Below are 14,939 nucleotides of genomic sequence, written 5' to 3'. Positions count from 1 at the left end.
TTACCAAGAGAACAAATTAAAATTGATAATAGACGTAAATAAGAAAGTTGCATAAAATTGCATTCTCTATCTGAACCATGAACAATGTTGGGTTTGATATCCCTTTAATGATCCTTTAATGGAGTTTTAAAGATTCTCACTCTGGACCAACACAGAGATACTGCAAAGTAAACAGTGTAATGTAGTGCTATATTTATTGTGATTGTGCGCGTGCACCGGTGAGGGAAGGATATGCAGGGGGGCCAGGCAGATATCTAGATTCAGGAGCGAGTCTGCATAATTATGGCACGTAGCCCTCCCACTGAAGAAAATATAAAAAAAAAAAAGTACAGCCATGGGGACGACCGGAGGATCTATGTAGAGGGGATCTAAGTGGAGAGTGGATTTAATGGTCATTTTTTGGGTGTTCAAATTGCAGTTAATGCTGTCATTTTGCCACAGCAGTGACTATTATTATTATCATCATTTTTTTGTATAGCGCTGCGAAATTCCATAGTGCTGTGTACAAAGAAAGATGTATACATAGACAACGGTTTGTGATATGATACAAGTGCAGAACAGACTAAACAAAACTAGTACAGGTGGAGGGGGGGGGGGCTGCTCTAGGGAGCTTACAGTCTACAGGTTGAAGATACAGAGACATAAGGCTTTGGGTAGCTTGTCACGTGGATTGTAGTAGCAGCAGTGAGTCAGGAAGTTCAATATTTATTTTGGGTAGGATGAAAAACAGGAGAGATGTGAGAAGGGATTAGAGTTCATGTGAGTTGTAGAGGGGATAGAAGAGAAGATGAGATATGAATAGTCTGAGTGTTGTTTGTTAAAAGGAGGAGCTGTGACTTTAAGGAGAAGAGAGGATAATATAATGGCAAACAGTGTAGCATGTTTAACTGAAAAGGAAAATTCAAGGGGATTAGAAATAGGAAAGTACCTCATTAAAAATAGTCCACTCCTTTGTCTAATTCCTTGTATAACTCAAATTATAAATGCACCCTGTGACACAAAGCCTGTTGCTTCTTCTACAGCCCAGCCATTAAGGGGTTAAAAAGATGGTTCCTAGTCACAATTCTCTTTATTTCTTTTCATTCTGCCTTATTTTATCCTTTTTATAATGTTAAGAAAACTCGGTTCCCCAACCCCTCACAAAAGCTGCCTGGAAGTGTATAAATTAACCCCCAATATCCCTACCTATCCTGGCTACACTACCTTGTGAGCACCTGGTAAACTTTCCCAGAGAGTGCACCTGAACAAGAGCTTTTCAAATGATACCAAACACTTGGGGCTGCTCCCTCTACAAGGTTCTGCTCAGGATCTTTTTAATGGTTGCACCACCCGGCTGATTTTACTGTAAAATAAAGTAAAATCAGCTAATATTTAAATGTTAATTTCTCCAATCATCAATAAATACATGTATGTTAAACTATTAAATTAATTTGTGATTTTGGTAGCAGAAAATGTTATCATATTAAAAAGTATTACACTGCCCCCACCTGGCTATATTATAATGCCACCAGGCTGGCAAATATCTCTGTGGAGAACACTGCTCTAGAAGGATCTATGTGTCTCCAATAAGAAATAATAGGGATTGCAGCTTGTGCAAAAGTCCACTGACATCGCCACTTGTCAGCACTTTCAGTAGAGGGGGGCATAAGTGAAGTTTTCCTACACAGTGCTTACAGTACGTGCACCGAAATCAAACACGGTTTCTGTGTAGGAACACTTGAAATAATGCCTGTGTGGACTAACTCTAACTACACCTACACTACCTGCCTCACACTGTAAAGTCTCACCACTGAAAAGGTGGCGAGACAAACATGGTTGACACCCTACTCGTAACCTGTACTTGGAGATTGGAATATATTGCAGCGCTGCTGATATATCCCAATCAAAGTGCAGGTTATTCCCCTGGAAAGCCAAGATAACTCCCACAGAATGCTTAAACCTACGTCATACTTTAGCTACACTCCCCCTGGCACTCCCCCTGGAACTCCCAGCCAACTCCCTAATACCGCCTACACCTACGTCATACTTTAGCTACACTCCCCCTGGCACTCCCCCTGGAACTCCCAGCTAACTCCATAATACCGCCTACACCTACATCATACTTTAACTACACTCCCCCTGGAACTCCCAGCTAACTTCCTAATACCGCCTACACCTACGTCATACTTAGCTACACTCCCCCTGGAAATCCCAGCTAACTTCCTAATACCACCTACACCTACGTCATACTTAGCTACACTCCCCCTGGAACTCCCAGATACCTCCCTAATACCGCCTACACCTATGTCATACTTTAGCTACACTCCCCCTGGAACTCCCAGCCAACTCCCTAATACCGCCTACACCTACGTCATACTTTAGCTACACTCCCCCTGGAACTCCCAGCTAACTTCCTAATACCGCCTACACCTACGTCATACTTTAGCTACACTCCCCCTGGCACTCCCCCTGGAACTCCCAGCTAACTCCATAATACCGCCTACACCTACATCATACTTTAGCTACACTCCCCTGGAACGCCCAGTCAACTCCCTAATACCGCCTACACCTATGTCATACTTGCTACACTCCCCCTGGCACTCCCCCTGGAACTCCCAGCCAACTCCCTAATACCGCCTACACCTATGTCATACTTTAGCTACACCCCCCCTGGCACTCCCCCTGGAACTCCCAGCCAACTCCCTAATACCGCCTACACCTACGTCATACTTTAGCTACACTCCCCCTGGAACTCCCAGCTAACTTCCTAATACCGCCTACACCTACGTCATACTTTAACTACACTCCCCCTGGCACTCCCCCTGGAACTCCCAGCTAACTCCCTAATACCGCCTACACCTACATCATACTTTAGCTACACTCCCCCTGGAACTCCCAGCTAACTTCCTAATACCGCCTACACCTACGTCATACTTAGCTACACTCCCCCTGGAACTCCCAGCTAACTTCCTAATACCGCCTACACCTATGTCATACTTTAGCTACACTCCCCCTAGAATGCCCAGCTAACTTCCTAATACCGCCTACACCTACGTCATACTTTAGCTACACTCCCCCTGGAACTCCCAGCTAACTCCCTAATACCGCTTACAACTACGTCATACTTTAGCTACACTCCCCTGGAACGCCCAGCCAACTCCCTAATATCGCCTACACCTACATCATACTTTAGCTACACTCCCCCTGGAACTCCCAGCTAACTCCCTAATACCGCCTACACCTACGTCATACTTTAGCTACACTCCCCCTGGAACTCCCAGCTAACTCCCTAATACCGACTACACCTATGTCATACTTTAGCTACACTCCCCCTGGAACGCCCAACTAACTCCCTAATACCGCCTACACCTACATCATACTTTAGCTACACTCCCCCTGGAACTCCCAGCTAACTCCCTAATACCGCCTACACCTACGTCATACTTTAGCTACACTCCCCCTGGAACGCCCAGCTAACTCCCTAATACCGCCTACACCTACATCATACTTTAGCTACACTCCCCCTGGAACTCCCAGCTAACTCCCTAATACCGCCTACACCTACGTCATACTTTAGCTACACTCCCCCTGGAATGCCAAGCTAACTCCCACAGAACGCCTACACCTACATCATACTTTAGCTACACTCCCCTGGAACGTCCAGCTAACTCCCACAGAATGCCTACACCTACATCATACTTTAGCTACACTCCCCTGGAATGCCAAGCTAACTCCCTAAATCCGACTACACCTACGTCATACTTTAACTACACTCCCCCTGGAATACCAAGCTACCACCCTAATGCCGCCTACACCTACGTCATACTTTAGCTACACCCCCCCTGGAATACCAAGCTACCTCCCTAATGCCGCCTACACCTACATCATACTTTAAATACACTCCCCCTGGAACTCCCAGCTAACTCCCTAATACCGCCTACACCTACGTCATACTTTAGCTACACTCCCCTAGAATGCCCAGCTACCTCCCTAATACCGCCTACACCTACATCATACTTTAGCTACACTCCCCCTAGAATGCCAGCTAACTACCTAATACCGCCTACACCTACATCATACTTTAGCTACACTCCCCCTAGAATGCCAGCTAACTACCTAATACCGCCTACACCTACATCATACTTTAGCTACACTCCCCCTAGAATGCCAGCTAACTACCTAATACCGCCTACACCTACATCATACTTTAGCTACACTCCCCCTAGAATGCCCAGCTAAGTTCCTAATACCGCCTACACCTACGTCATACTTTAGCTACACTCCCCCTGGAAATCCCAGCTAACTTCCTAATACCGCCTACACCTACATCATACTTTAGCTACACTCCCCCTAGAATGCCAGCTAACTACCTAATACCACCTACACCTACATCATACTTTAGCTACACTCCCCCTAGAATGCCCAGCTAACTTCCTAATACCGCCTACACCTACGTCATACTTTAGCTACACTCCCACTGGAACTCCCAGCTAACTCCCTAATACCGCCTACACCTACGTCATACTTTAGCTACACTCCCCCTGGAATGCCCAGCTATTCCCTAATACCGCCTACACCTACGTCATACTTTAGCTACACTCCCCCTGGAATGCCCAGCTATTCCCTAATACCGCCTAAACCTACGTCATACTTTAGCTACACTCCCACTGGAACTCCCAGCTATTCCCTAATACCGCCAACACCTACGTCATACTTTAGCTACACTCCCCCTGGAACTCCCAGCTAACTCCCTAATACCGCCTACACCTACATCATACTTTAGCTACACTCCCACTGGAACTCCCAGCTAACTTCCTAATACCGCCTACACCTACGTCATACTTTAGCTACACTCCCCCTGGAATGCCCAGCTAACTTCCTAATACCGCCTACACCTACGTCATACTTAGCTACACTCCCCCTGGAACTCCCAGCTAACTCCCTAATACCGCCTACACCTACGTCATACTTTAGCTACACTCCCCCTGGAAATCCCAGCTAACTTCCTAATACCACTTACACCTACGTCATACTTTAGCTACACTCCCCCTGGAAATCCCAGCTAACTTCCTAATACCGCCTACACCTACGTCATACTTTAGCTACACTCCCCCTGGAATGCCCAGCTAACTTCCTAATACCGCCTACACCTACGTCATACTTAGCTACACTCCCCCTGGAACTCCCAGCTAACTCCCTAATACCGCCTACACCTACGTCATACTTAAGCTACACTCCCCCTGGAAATCCCAGCTAACTTCCTAATACCGCCTACACCTACATCATACTTTAGCTACACTCCCCCTAGAATGCCAGCTAACTACCTAATACCACCTACACCTACATCATACTTTAGCTACACTCCCCCTAGAATGCCCAGCTAACTTCCTAATACCGCCTACACCTACGTCATACTTTAGCTACACTCCCACTGGAACTCCCACCTAACTCCCTAATACCGCCTACACCTACGTCATACTTTAGCTACACTCCCCCTGGAAATCCCAGCTAACTTCCTAATACCGCCTACACCTACATCATACTTTAGCTACACTCCCCCTAGAATGCCAGCTAACTACCTAATACCACCTACACCTACGTCATACTTTAGCTACACTCCCCCTGGAATGCCCAGCTATTCCCTAATACCGCCTAAACCTACGTCATACTTTAGCTACACTCCCACTGGAACTCCCAGCTATTCCCTAATACCGCCAACACCTACGTCATACTTTAGCTACACTCCCCCTGGAACTCCCAGCTAGCTCCCTAATACCGCCTACACCTACATCATACTTTAGCTACACTCCCACTGGAACTCCCAGCTAACTTCCTAATACCGCCTACACCTACGTCATACTTTAGCTACACTCCCCCTGGAACTCCCAGCTAACTCCCTAATACCGCCTACACCTACGTCATACTTTAGCTACACTCCCCCTGGAATGCCCAGCTAACTTCCTAATACCGCTATGTCATACTTTAGCTACACTCCCCCTGGAATGCCAAACTAACTCCCACAGAACGCCTACACCTACATCATACTTTAGCTACACTCCCCTGGAACGTCCAGCTAACTCCCACAGAATGCCTACACCTACATCATACTTTAGCTACACTCCCCTGGAATGCCAAGCTAACTCCCTAAATCCGACTACACCTACGTCATACTTTAACTACACTCCCCCTGGAATACCAAGCTACCACCCTAATGCCGCCTACACCTACGTCATACTTTAGCTACACTCCCCCTGGAATACCAAGCTACCTCCCTAATGCCGCCTACACCTACATCATACTTTAAATACACTCCCCCTGGAACTCCCAGCTAACTCCCTAATACCGCCTACACCTACGTCATACTTTAGCTACACTCCCCTAGAATGCCCAGCTACCTCCCTAATACCGCCTACACCTACATCATACTTTAGCTACACTCCCCCTAGAATGCCAGCTAACTACCTAATACCGCCTACACCTACATCATACTTTAGCTACACTCCCCCTAGAATGCCAGCTAACTACCTAATACCGCCTACACCTACATCATACTTTAGCTACACTCCCCCTAGAATGCCAGCTAACTACCTAATACCCGCCTACACCTACATCATACTTTAGCTACACTCCCCCTAGAATGCCCAGCAAAGTTCCTAATACCCGCCTACACCTACGTCATACTTTAGCTACACTCCCCCTGGAAATCCCAGCTAACTTCCTAATACCGCCTACACCTACATCATACTTTAGCTACACTCCCCCTAGAATGCCAGCTAACTACCTAATACCACCTACACCTACATCATACTTTAGCTACACTCCCCCTAGAATGCCCAGCTAACTTCCTAATACCGCCTACACCTACGTCATACTTTAGCTACACTCCCCCTGGAATGCCCAGCTATTCCCTAATACCGCCTACACCTACGTCATACTTTAGCTACACTCCCCCTGGAATGCCCAGCTATTCCCTAATACCGCCTAAACCTACGTCATACTTTAGCTACACTCCCACTGGAACTCCCAGCTATTCCCTAATACCGCCAACACCTACGTCATACTTTAGCTACACTCCCCCTGGAACTCCCAGCTAACTCCCTAATACCGCCTACACCTACATCATACTTTAGCTACACTCCCACTGGAACTCCCAGCTAACTTCCTAATACCGCCTACACCTACGTCATACTTTAGCTACACTCCCCCTGGAATGCCCAGCTAACTTCCTAATACCGCCTACACCTACGTCATACTTAGCTACACTCCCCCTGGAACTCCCAGCTAACTCCCTAATACCGCCTACACCTACGTCATACTTTAGCTACACTCCCCCTGGAAATCCCAGCTAACTTCCTAATACCACCTACACCTACGTCATACTTTAGCTACACTCCCCCTGGAAATCCCAGCTAACTTCCTAATACCGCCTACACCTACGTCATACTTTAGCTACACTCCCACTGGAACTCCCAGCTAACTTCCTAATACCGCCTACACCTACGTCATACTTTAGCTACACTCCCCCTGGAATGCCCAGCTAACTTCCTAATACCGCCTACACCTACGTCATACTTAGCTACACTCCCCCTGGAACTCCCAGCTAACTTCCTAATACCGCCTACACCTACGTCATACTTTAGCTACACTCCCCCTGGAAATCCCAGCTAACTTCCTAATACCGCCTACACCTACATCATACTTTAGCTACACTCCCCCTAGAATGCCAGCTAACTACCTAATACCACCTACACCTACATCATACTTTAGCTACACTCCCCCTAGAATGCCCAGCTAACTTCCTAATACCCGCCTACACCTACGTCATACTTTATCTACACTCCCACTGGAACTCCCAGCTAACTCCCTAATACCGCCTACACCTACGTCATACTTTAGCTACACTCCCCCTGGAAATCCCAGCTAACTTCCTAATACCCGCCTACACCTACATCATACTTTAGCTACACTCCCCCTAGAATGCCAGCTAACTACCTAATACCACCTACACCTACATCATACTTTAGCTACACTCCCCCTAGAATGCCCAGCTAACTTCCTAATACCGCCTACACCTACGTCATACTTTAGCTACACTCCCACTGGAACTCCCAGCTAACTCCCTAATACCGCCTACACCTACGTCATACTTTAGCTACACTCCCCCTGGAATGCCCAGCTATTCCCTAATACCGCCTAAACCTATGTCATACTTTAGCTACACTCCCACTGGAACTCCCAGCTATTCCCTAATACCGCCAACACCTACGTCATACTTTAGCTACACTCCCCCTGGAACTCCCAGCTAACTCCCTAATACCGCCTACACCTACATCATACTTTAGCTACACTCCCACTTGAACTCCCAGCTAACTTCCTAATACCGCCTACACCTACGTCATACTTTAGCTACACTCCCCCTGGAACTCCCAGCTAACTCCCTAATACCGCCTACACCTACGTCATACTTTAGCTACACTCCCCCTGGAATGCCCAGCTAACTTCCTAATACCGCCTACACCTATGTCATACTTTAGCTACACTCCCCCTGGAATGCCCAGCTAACTTCCTAATACCGCTATGTCATACTTTAGCTACACTCCCCCTGGGATGCCCAGCTAACTCCCTAATACCGCCTACACCTACGTCATACTTTAGCTACACTCCCCCTGGAAATCCCAGCTAACTCCCTAATACCGCCTACACCTACGTCATACTTTAGCTACACTCCCCCTGGAACTCCCAGCTAACTCCCTAATACCGCCTACACCTACGTCATACTTTAGCTACACTCCCCCTGGAATGCCCAGCTAACTTCCTAATACCGCCAACACCTACGTCATACTTTAGCTACACTCCCACTGGAACTCCCAGCTAACTTCCTAATACCGCCTACACCTACGTCATACTTAGCTACACTCCCCCTGGAACTCCCAGCTAACTCCCTAATACCGCCTACACCTACGTCATACTTTAGCTACACTCCCCCTGGAAATCCCAGCTAACTTCCTAATACCACCTACACCTACGTCATACTTTAGCTACACTCCCCCTGGAAATCCCAGCTAACTTCCTAATACCGCCTACACCTACGTCATACTTTAGCTACACTCCCCCTGGAATGCCCAGCTAACTTCCTAATACCGCCTACACCTACGTCATACTTAGCTACACTCCCCCTGGAACTCCCAGCTAACTTCCTAATACCGCCTACACCTACGTCATACTTTAGCTACACTCCCCCTGGAAATCCCAGCTAACTTCCTAATACCGCCTACACCTACATCATACTTTAGCTACACTCCCCCTAGAATGCCAGCTAACTACCTAATACCACCTACACCTACATCATACTTTAGCTACACTCCCCCTAGAATGCCCAGCTAACTTCCTAATACCGCCTACACCTACGTCATACTTTATCTACACTCCCACTGGAACTCCCAGCTAACTCCCTAATACCGCCTACACCTACGTCATACTTTAGCTACACTCCCCCTGGAAATCCCAGCTAACTTCCTAATACCGCCTACACCTACATCATACTTTAGCTACACTCCCCCTAGAATGCCAGCTAACTACCTAATACCACCTACACCTACATCATACTTTAGCTACACTCCCCCTAGAATGCCCAGCTAACTTCCTAATACCGCCTACACCTACGTCATACTTTAGCTACACTCCCACTGGAACTCCCAGCTAACTCCCTAATACCGCCTACACCTACGTCATACTTTAGCTACACTCCCCCTGGAATGCCCAGCTATTCCCTAATACCGCCTAAACCTATGTCATACTTTAGCTACACTCCCACTGGAACTCCCAGCTATTCCCTAATACCGCCAACACCTACGTCATACTTTAGCTACACTCCCCCTGGAACTCCCAGCTAACTCCCTAATACCGCCTACACCTACATCATACTTTAGCTACACTCCCACTTGAACTCCCAGCTAACTTCCTAATACCGCCTACACCTACGTCATACTTTAGCTACACTCCCCCTGGAACTCCCAGCTAACTCCCTAATACCGCCTACACCTACGTCATACTTTAGCTACACTCCCCCTGGAATGCCCAGCTAACTTCCTAATACCGCCTACACCTATGTCATACTTTAGCTACACTCCCCCTGGAATGCCCAGCTAACTTCCTAATACCGCTATGTCATACTTTAGCTACACTCCCCCTGGGATGCCCAGCTAACTCCCTAATACCGCCTACACCTACGTCATACTTTAGCTACACTCCCCCTGGAAATCCCAGCTAACTCCCTAATACCGCCTACACCTACGTCATACTTTAGCTACACTCCCCCTGGAACTCCCAGCTAACTCCCTAATACCGCCTACACCTACGTCATACTTTAGCTACACTCCCCCTGGAATGCCCAGCTAACTTCCTAATACCGCCAACACCTACGTCATACTTTAGCTACACTCCCACTGGAACTCCCAGCTAACTTCCTAATACCGCCTACACCTACGTCATACTTTAGCTACACTCCCACTGGAACTCCCAGCTAACTTCCTAATACCGCCTACACCTACGTCATACTTTAGCTACACTCCCACTGGAACTCCCAGCTAACTTCCTAATACCGCCTACACCTACGTCATACTTTAGCTACACTCCCACTGGAACTCCCAGCTAACTTCCTAATACCGCCTACACCTACGTCATACTTTAGCTACACTCCCCCTGGAATGCCCAGCTAACTTCCTAATACCGCTATGTCATACTTTAGCTACAATCCCCCTGGAATGCCCAGCTATTCCCTAATACCGCCTACACCTACGTCATACTTTAGCTACAATCCCCCTGGAATGCCCAGCTAACTCCCTAATACCGCCAACACCTACATCATACTTTAGCTACACTCCCCTGGAAATCCCAGCTAACTTCCTAATACCGCCTACACCTACGTCATACTTTAGCTACACTCCCCCTGGAATGCCCAGCTAACTCCCTAATATCGCCTACACCTACGTCATACTTTAGCTACACTCCCCCTGGAACTCCCAGCTAACTCCCTAATACCGGCTACACCTACGTCATACTTTAGCTACACTCCCCCTGGAATGCCCAGCTAACTCCCTAATATCGCCTACACCTACGTCATACTTTAGCTACAATCCCCCTGGAACTCCCAGCTAACTCCCTAATACCGCCTACACCTACGTCATACTTTAGCTACACTCCCCCTGGAACTCCCAGCTAACTCCCTAATACCGCCTACACCTACATCATACTTTAGCTACACTCCCCTGGAAATCCCAGCTAACTTCCTAATACCGCCTACACCTACGTCATACTTTAGCTACACTCCCCCTGGAATGCCCAGCTAACTCTCTAATACCGCCTACACCTACGTCATACTTTAGCTACAATCCCCTGGAATGCCCAGCTAACTCCCTAATATCGCCTACACCTACGTCATACTTTAGCTACAATCCCCCTGGAACTCCCAGCTAACTCCCTAATACCGCCTACACCTACGTCATACTTTAGCTACACTCCCCCTGGAACTCCCAGCTAACTCCCTAATGCCGCCTACACCTACGTCATACTTTAGCTACACTCCCCCTGGAACTCCCAGCTAACTCCCTAATGCCGCCTACACCTACGTCATGTCTGCAATCTACCTGACTAATAAAGTATACAACTATATAACTATAGGGCTATGCCGCTACATTTATATACAATGTTAAAATAATATGCATTGTCATGAATAATGCATATTTATTAAACTATTGTATATCATTTAAAATGTAGTTATTTTTGTTTGTTCATTTTATTATTTTAAGCATAAATATATCATTTAAATAGTAATGTTGGCACTTTTATATATTTCGCCGGCATTCTCATCATTGCTGGAATCCCTTTTAAATATATCGCCGCCTCGCAGAACGTTTTCATCATCGGGGGCCCAGATGTGATAAAAAGCTTTCTGTTCTTTTTTGCTTGTGCATAGATAAAACAACAGTTGATGAGCGTACACAAATGCAGATTTTAAAACCACACTAACATATCTTTTATATCAAGTACATTACCTGTCTAAAATAACTTTTACATTGAATTTGCTATTAATCTGTAGTTTATATTTATTTTATAAGTCCCTCTCGTGTGATTTTAGCATGTTTGCTGTGTGGTTTCAGGTATTGGTCTGACAGACGTAAAGGGAGATTGACATAGGAAACTCCAACCGGAAGGTAAAGGAAACTCCAACATTTTCTTTCATGATTCGGATAGAACATACAATTGTAAACAACTTTTCTATTTACTTCTATTAACAAATTTGCTTCAGTCTCTTGTTATCCTTTACTGAAGGAACAGCATTGGACTACTGGCAGCTAGCTGAACACATCTAGCTAGCCAATCACAAGAGACAAATGTGCAGTTAGCTCCCACTAGTGTAGGATATGTGCGTATTCGTTTTTTTTTTTATCTATCAAGATACCAAGAGAACAAAACACATTTGAAAATAGAAGTGAATTTAAAAGTGTCTTAAAATGACCCGCTCTATCTGAATCATGCAAGTTCAAATTTGACTTTCCTATCCCTTTAAGTCAGGTCTGTGTATGGGTTTTCTTAAAATCAGATTAGTTTATGAGCCCTCTTGTTTGTAGGACAGGTCTGTGCTTGTTCTCAGTAAACACAGGGATAGGGAATTCTCTGTGTTTGCAGCTCGGTCAATGAGCAGCATGAAAAGTGTTTGTAATCAGGGTCATTCCCAAGGTAACCACGACTCAACAGCCATGTGAGACACTCCAGCTCATCTTACAGAGAGGCAGACAACTGGAGTGAAAAACAGAGAGAGAGAGGGAGACAGACAGAATCAGATCCAGGGAAAGAGAGAGGAAAGAAACAGAATCAAAAAGAGACATCAAAGCAGAAAGAAAACAAGAGACAAAGAAAGAGAACTCCACAGAGAACACACAATGAAGAGACTTAAAGAGGGAGAGGTGCTGGGAAGAGTGAAAGAATAAGAAACTACATAACTTTGTTTACATGAGAGAGAGAGAAGAAAGAAGAAAAAAAAGAGAGAACAGAAAAGTCGAAACCGTTAGAGATGAGATGCACTGGGAAACGACTTAAAAATATATACTGAAGAGACATCCAAGGAGGCGGTGATCATAAAGAGACAATTGTAAATAAAGATACACACTAGACAGACAGCCACAGTGCACAGGAAGAGAGTAAGAGAGTCTCACATATAATGAATAGGGCAGCAGAAGAAGCCTAACAAGTAATTTAAACAAAACAAAAGCAATTGGAGTTAGGGAGAGAAAACCTCACTTAAAGGCAGAGAGGGGGGAACCAATTGAAGAAGGGTAAATAAAAATACACAAAAAGAAAGGGGTAGAGGAAGAGACCATCAGAAACTGAGATGAGGAGACATGGCATGAGACACTACAACAAGCACATTATCTAAATGAGAGACATAAACTTGTTATAGGAAATATATTAGCTCATGAGACAGGCCAACAGTACTAAAGAGAGGCAAACAGTACTAAAGAGAGGCAAACAGTACTAAACAGAGGCAAACAGTACTAAACAGAGGCAAACAGTACTAAACAGAGGCAAACAGTACTAATCAGAGGCAAAAAGTACTAAACAGAGGCAAACAGTACTAAAGAGAGGCAAACAGTACTAAAGAGAGGCAAACGGTACTAAAGAGAGGCAAACAGTACTAATCAGAGGCAAAAAGTACTAAACAGAAGCAAAAAGTACTAAACAGAGGCAAACAGTACTAAAGAGAGGCAAACGGTACTAAAGAGAGGCAAACAGTACTAAAGAGAGGCAAACAGTACTAAACAGAGGCAAACAGTACTAAAGAGAGGCAAACCGTACTAAACAGAGGCAAACAGTACTAAAGAGAGGCAAACAGTACTAAACAGAGGCAAACAGTACTAAAGAGAGGCAAACAATACTAAAGAGAGGCAAACAGTACTAAACAGAGGCAAACAGTACTAAACAGAGGCAAACAGTACTAAAGAGAGGCAAACAATACTAAAGAGAGGCAAACAGTACTAAACAGAAGCAAAAAGTACTAAACAGAGGCAAACAGTACTAAACAGAGGTAAAAAGTACTAAACAGAGGCAAACAGTACTAAACAGAGGCAAAAAGTACTAAACAGAGGCAAAAAGTACTAAAGAGAGGCAAACAGTACTAATCAGAGGCAAAAAGTACTAAACAGAGGCAAACAATACTAAACAGAGGCAAAAAGTACTAAACAGAGGCAAACAGTGCTAAACAGAGGCAAAAAGTACTAAACAGAGGCAAACAGTACTAAATAGAGGCAAAAAGTACTAAACAGAGGCAAACAGTACTAAACAGAAGCAAAAAGTACTAAACAGAGGCAAACAGTACTAAACAGAGGCAAAAAGTACTAAACAGAGGCAAAAAGTACTAAACAGAGGCAAACAATACTAAACAGAGGCAAACAGTACTAAACAGAGGCAAACAGTACTAAACAGAGGCAAAAAGTACTAAACAGAGGCAAACAATACTAAACAGAGGCAAAAAGTACTAAACAGAGGCAAACAGTGCTAAACAGAGGCAAACAGTGCTAAACAGAGGCAAAAAGTACTAAACAGAGGCAAACAGTACTTAACAGAGGCAAACAGTACTAAATAGAGGCAAACAATACTAAACAGAGGCAAACAGTACTAAACAGAGGCAAACAATACTAAACAGAGGCAAACAGTACTAAACAGAGGCAAAAAGTACTAAACAGAGGCAAACAATACTAAACAGAGGCAAAAAGTACTAAACAGAGGCAAAAAGTACTAAACAGAGGCAAACAGTACTAAACTGAGGCAAACAGTACTAAACTGAGGCAAACAGTACTAAACAGAAGCAAAAAGTACTAAACAGAGGCAAACAGTACTAAACAGAGGCAAACAGTACTAAACGGAGGCAAAAAGTACTAAACGGAGGCAAAAAGTACTAAACG

The 14,939-nt window shown here is 45.3% G+C and overlaps 1 protein-coding gene across 2 annotated transcripts in view; it reads left to right on the top strand.

Moving 5' to 3' along the window:
- The window catches only part of USP2 (ubiquitin specific peptidase 2), a 121,556-nt gene that overhangs the window by 39,651 nt on the left and 66,966 nt on the right, over nt 1-14,939 (top strand). The gene's annotated exons all lie outside the window — the stretch shown is intronic.

This window comes from Bombina bombina, chromosome 8 (assembly GCF_027579735.1).
Source record: "Bombina bombina isolate aBomBom1 chromosome 8, aBomBom1.pri, whole genome shotgun sequence".
Taxonomy (NCBI): domain Eukaryota; kingdom Metazoa; phylum Chordata; class Amphibia; order Anura; family Bombinatoridae; genus Bombina; species Bombina bombina.
This window is presented reverse-complemented; position numbering and strand designations above follow the sequence as displayed.